Here is a 5,692-nt window from a genome sequence, read left to right as displayed (position 1 = left end):
TTGGCACAACTTGGTGAGCACATCCATGGCAGCATCTGTTAGCTGAAATATGTCAATTGGTATACCATCTATTCCGGGGGCCTTATTTTTTTGCTATTTCCTTCAAAGCAGCTTGAACTTCTGCCTCCATCATCATAGGCTCTGGCTCAAATGCTATTTCATTAAATTCTTCTGTATCTGCCAATTCCTTTCGATATAATAAAAAATGAATAAAAAGTAGGCAGGATTTGACTGCAAAAGTAAAGTTTCTTATCTACAAAATGAGTACATGACTTAGTAGTACTAAAGGTATAAAAATCTTCAGAATTCAAAGTGATCTAATTGAGTAAGTAAATGTTTCCTTCTGTCCACATTTATTCTCATTCCCCAGAGGAAATCATGGATAAATGTCCCTTGTAATTCCTTCTACATATGTAATAAACAAATATATCTGGATTTTTTTCCTTTCCCATCTCTAGAATGAGAGAATGTGGGCTGTTTCCATTTTCTTGCTATTATGAATAACGCTGCTATGAAAATTGGTGTACAAATCTGCATTTGTGTCTCAGTTCTATTTTTCAATTTTCCTTAGGGATGTATTCCTAACAATGGAACAGCTAGGTCATATGGACTTTCTATGAACAGATTTTTGAGGAAATGTCAAACTGTCTTCCAGAGTGATTGTACCATTTTACAATCCCACTAATAGCTTCTGAAATTTTCAGTCTCTCCATATCCTCTCCATCATTTGTTGCTTGCTGTCCTATTAAATGTTGCCACTGCTACTGGATTAAGATGGTACCTCATTTGGTTTTGATTTGCATCTCTATTGCCAGTGATTTTGAACGTTTCTTCATGTGTCTATTAACCATCTTCCTCTGTGAAAACTCTTCCATGTCTTTTCCCCATTTTGTAATTGACTATCAGTCTTTTTCTTGTGGAGGCCCTGCATAATTCTGTAAACTTTTAAAAAATATATTATTTTTTCCATTGCTGTACATTTACTTTCCCTCCTTCAGCTCACCTCACAATGCCCCCCTTATTCCAGATTCTTGTCATACATATAATGCCCAGTCATATATTCCATTCAGATAGTTCTTCCCCTCATCTGTTCATTATCTATCCAATCTTTTCCCATGCTCTCCCCACCCCCCATAGCTGTCCTTTTGTATAACAGCAGTATTATGCAGTGTTTGTCCTTTTGTGACTAAGATATCTCACTCAGTGTAATGTCCTCTAGGCTCCCCTATGTTGTGTAATGTTTTACAAGTTCATTTTTTAATGCTGTGTAATAATCCATTTGTGAATATACCATAATTTTTCTACCCATTCATTTATTTATGGGCACTTGGATTGCTTTCTTATGAATAACACAGCAATAAACATGGATGTAAATACATCTGTTTGAGTCATGGCTTTGGTTTCCTTAGTTTACATTCATAGTAGTAGAATTTCTGGGTCAAATAATATTTCTGTTTCCAACTTTTTGAGAAAGCTCCAGACCACTTTCCGTAGTGGCTGTACCATTTTACCTTCCCACCAGCAGTGAATAAGAGCTCCAATCTCTCCACAACCATTTGTTGTTTGCAGCCTTGTGCTATTGTTGCTGGAGTAAGATGACATCACATAGTTGTTTTTCTTTAATTTTTTTTATAAGACCCTTGTCTGAGATTGCATTGCCATATGTTTCATTCCCCAGTCAGTACCCTATTGATAAAAGTTTGTGTTTCACACTTTCCTTCATTTACATTGTGTTTCATACAATTATTCCCATACATTGTGTTTTATAAAATGTACACAGGGATTTAATTTTTAGAAACTCCTATTCTTTGAAGTTATCCTCTCCTGATTGTGTATTTCTGCCTGTATTTGTTAGCCTCTTTATACCATAGGCTAGACCTTCTAAATTTGGTCCCATTTTGTCTTTTATGATATTTATGGTTTGGGGCTTTACCCCAAGGTCTCTGATCCACCTTGAGTTGATCTTTGTGTATAGTGTGAGATGTGGATCCATCTGTTGAAGAGGTTGTCATTTTCCCATTTTGATAGACTTTGTTTCCTTGTCAAACACCAGCTGACCATACATAGATGAGCTAATTTCTGGGTTTTAATTTCTGTTCTATTGGCTTTGTGTCGGTCATTGTACCAGTACCATACTCTTTTGGTTATTACAGCTGTGTAGTAGATTTTGAGATCAGGAAGTGCTAAACCACTCATTTCATTCTTGTTTTTCAGACATGCTTTGATAATTAGAGGTCTCTTTCCTTTCCAAATAAACTTGCCAATTGCCTTTTCTATTTCTTTGGAAAATGAATTTGTTATCTGTACTGGGATTGCAGGGAGCTCTGGTTGCCTAGTGGCAAAAAGCTGTGCTGTAATCTCGAGGGCATGCCGTTTGAGGCCACCAGCTACTCTGCGGATGAAGGATGGGCAATCTGCTCCCCTATGATTAACTGCCTCTGAAAACCCACAGGAGGGTCAGCTATGGGTTGGTTTTGACTCAATGGTAGACAAGAACAACAACAACATTGGGATTGCATTAAACATTTCTGTTACCTTTGGTAGGATTGTAATTTTCACCATATTGATTCTTCTTATCCGTGAACAGGGAACATTTTTCCGTTTATTTAGGTATCTTACTGTTTCTCACAATACCATTTTATAGTTTTTTTGGGTTTTGGTTTTGTGTTTTTTTTTAAATGGTTTTCTTAAATTTATTTTTTTTTTAAACATAACACGAGGAAGGGGTTAAAACTGGTGTAATAGCTCCATAGAATACGTATTCCAGATTGTGGGAGGAATGAAGAGGGAGATATTTAGAACCCTTCACCAAAATCCCCCCAACTTGATCATAGTGGATTAATGATGTGCTTTGTGGATGTGATTAGTCAATGACACCAGCTTGATGGATCTTTCTTTCGGCACCAAATCCCATTGAGTTATCTGGTCCCCTTGGCTGACGAAGAACCATTAGGTGAGGAGCACTGGCATCATCCAGGGTGATGCTCTTCAAGCGATTGACCAGCCGATCAGGTCTTGGAGCTGCAACAGCCTTGGGGCCTTCACAGACTCGCCAAACATTACAGGCACTGCACTTGCCGGTACGTTGATTAAGAATCACTGAGAACTCCACCTCATCTCCTGCCTGTAGCTCAATGCCATCTTGAACTTCCTTCACGTGGAAAAAGAGCTTCTTGCTATCTCCTACTTCATAGTTAAGAAGCCAAATTCATCTTTCACACACTCCCCTGTGGCTCTGCGCAGGGGTGTGATATTGTAGGCCATTGTCTGTGAATTTTGGCCCAAGACGCACAACTGGAACTTGACACTCTCACCTTTCTGCAGGCAATCCCCTTTGTTGGCCATCCCAACTATGCCAAATGGATACACTTCACCTTTCATATCCCCCTCTTCCACAATCTCAATCATTCCTTGATACTCAGTCTGTGTTGGATCAACACTCCTCAGGGGGCGAATGACTTTACCAGAGTAGATGGTGGGATCAGCTTCCTCAGTAATACCATTCACTGAGTGTGTTTTATTCACTTTTTCTGCACTGACTTTGTTGCCCTTGCCTTTGGACAAGCTATATTCGACCATGTCCCCCAATTCCAGGCTATCTACATCGCCAGAGAACTCACTGTAATGGAAAAAGATTTCCTTATCATGATTGGCTGTTTCAACAAATCCAAAATTATCCTTCAGTGTTGCCACATAACCCAAGAGCCTCTTGAAGTTGGAATTATGACCTAAAAGTCGCACACAAATTGCAATTTCCTGACCAGGTCTTTGTTTATAACTAATACTAAATTCAACCTTATCTCCAATTTGAGGAGAAGCAGATCCTTCCACATCCTTGGCTTGAAAAGCAATAGTCAGTTTCACCCCACAATCATCATAAGCAATAATGCCATCCTCAGCCTCCTTCTCTTTGCCTTTATTTGGGCTAGTGGTTTTGGGATTGGAAAAAGTGGCTTCTTTTTCTACAGTGCCCAGAAAACTATGATCTGCATGGGAATGGAACGAAACCGTGCCCTTGGGAGGTTTATTAATCCTAATAGCATGATTTCTTTGGGCAGAGAGCATATCAGGAACTACAGTAAACTCTACTTCATCGGCAATATGCAGCTGGTTCCCATCCAAAATTTCACTGAAGTGAAAGAACATACGAGCATCACGATCCACACATTTGATGAAACCAAATCCATCTCTCATGGCAGCAATCACACCCATTTCTCTGGCTTCATTAGTGAATTGAAATGTATTTGATAGAACTTCTGTATTGGTTGCTCATTCTAATTTGTCACGTCAGTCTGTTGAAATATTAAACCTGACATGGTCACCTTCCAGCAGGGTCACCTTAGATTTTGTATCTTTGTCTCCAAAGGGAAGTTCTTTAGAAATCACAAAATCAACTTTGATGCGGCCTGGCAATGGGTCATTCTGGTTTTTACTGGATACTTTTGGGATAACTTTGGTTACAGTTCCTTCAAAATGTTCAATGCTGATATCTTCAAAAATGACCGTTCCTTGAGGCAATAGTCTGACATCAGTTGCAACTTCTTTGCCATTTCTGTCCTTGATTGTGAACTCTGCGTCATCTCCAGGCTGTAACGCTTCTATGTCTCCTTTAAATTCACTATAGTGAAAGAATATCTCTTTTACAACATCACCTCTTTCAATAAAGCCAAATGCCTCCTTCATGGCACAAACTGCTCCCCGACAGCGAGTTTGTTTCTTTTTCAACAGCATAATGTTCCGAGCACTTACAGCACCAGTATGTTTATTGTTATCAATTACAAAGTTTATTTTATCTCCACTTTCCAGCTGAACATTTCCTTCAACATCTTCAGGAGTATAAGTCAGATAAAACACTTCTTGTCCATTCATTCGTTCTTCAGGGAGAATTTCTGTTTTTATCTTCACTAGTTTTACAGCAATGGGTTTCCCAGTCCGCCGGTCAGATGATACTTCAAATTCAACATCATCTCCTACTTTTAAGTCCTGTGTAGGTTGCCATTATACTGTGAACAATGGAAGAATAGTCTAGCTTGACATTCTGAACACTGAATAAATACGTAAGAGGTTAGCAGTTTTTCAATAACCCCAGTTTCACGTAGTGCAGCTGAAGTACCATTGGGGTACCCATTGTGTCCATTGTTGTGGAGAAGGTTTGGATCAAAGCTCATCTCGCAGCAATAATCAAATATTGTACTTTCGGTAGTATTTGCTGATTCTTCTTTTTCAGCACACGTTTCAAAGGATGAAAGTTGCTAGTATTAAAAAAAGAGCGAGAGAAAAATGATCTATCAAGCTAATAAAGAATACAACTGCTGCTGCACCGGGCAATCTCACAGTACAGCTCTGAAGAAAACAAAGACTACTAGCAGCGTTGGGAAGTGCTCTTTCAAAGCTGTTGAGTGGGCACAAACTTCTTGTTTCAGATCAAGTGTTGTGTCTTCAACTTAAGTGTACTCTTCTTTGGTCTTGTTTGTTGTTACGAGGTTTGTTCCTTGCTTGATCTGAACTTGAAGCAGCAGTTTCAGGTGGTAAGGTCTGTTCTGTTATACTTCATACCCAACAACTCAGCACCCCCTCTCCAGTTTTATTTATAAAGATTTTTTGTATCTCTAGTTAGGTTTACTTTCATTCATTCATTCATTCATTCATTATGTGTGTGTGTGTGTGTGTGTGTACCGTCAAATCAGATTTG

At 38.9% G+C, this 5,692-nt stretch overlaps 1 pseudogene; it reads right to left on the bottom strand.

The window, feature by feature from the left end:
* Positions 1–2,863: 2,863 nt before the first annotated feature.
* On the bottom strand, positions 2,864–5,246 carry LOC102876586 (annotated as a pseudogene).
* Positions 5,247–5,692: the final 446 nt, after the last annotated feature.

The sequence above is a fragment of the Elephantulus edwardii genome, unplaced genomic scaffold, assembly GCF_000299155.1.
Source record: "Elephantulus edwardii isolate Elephantulus edwardi_28Jun2011 unplaced genomic scaffold, EleEdw1.0 scaffold00310, whole genome shotgun sequence".
Taxonomy (NCBI): Eukaryota; Metazoa; Chordata; class Mammalia; order Macroscelidea; family Macroscelididae; genus Elephantulus; species Elephantulus edwardii.
This window is presented reverse-complemented; position numbering and strand designations above follow the sequence as displayed.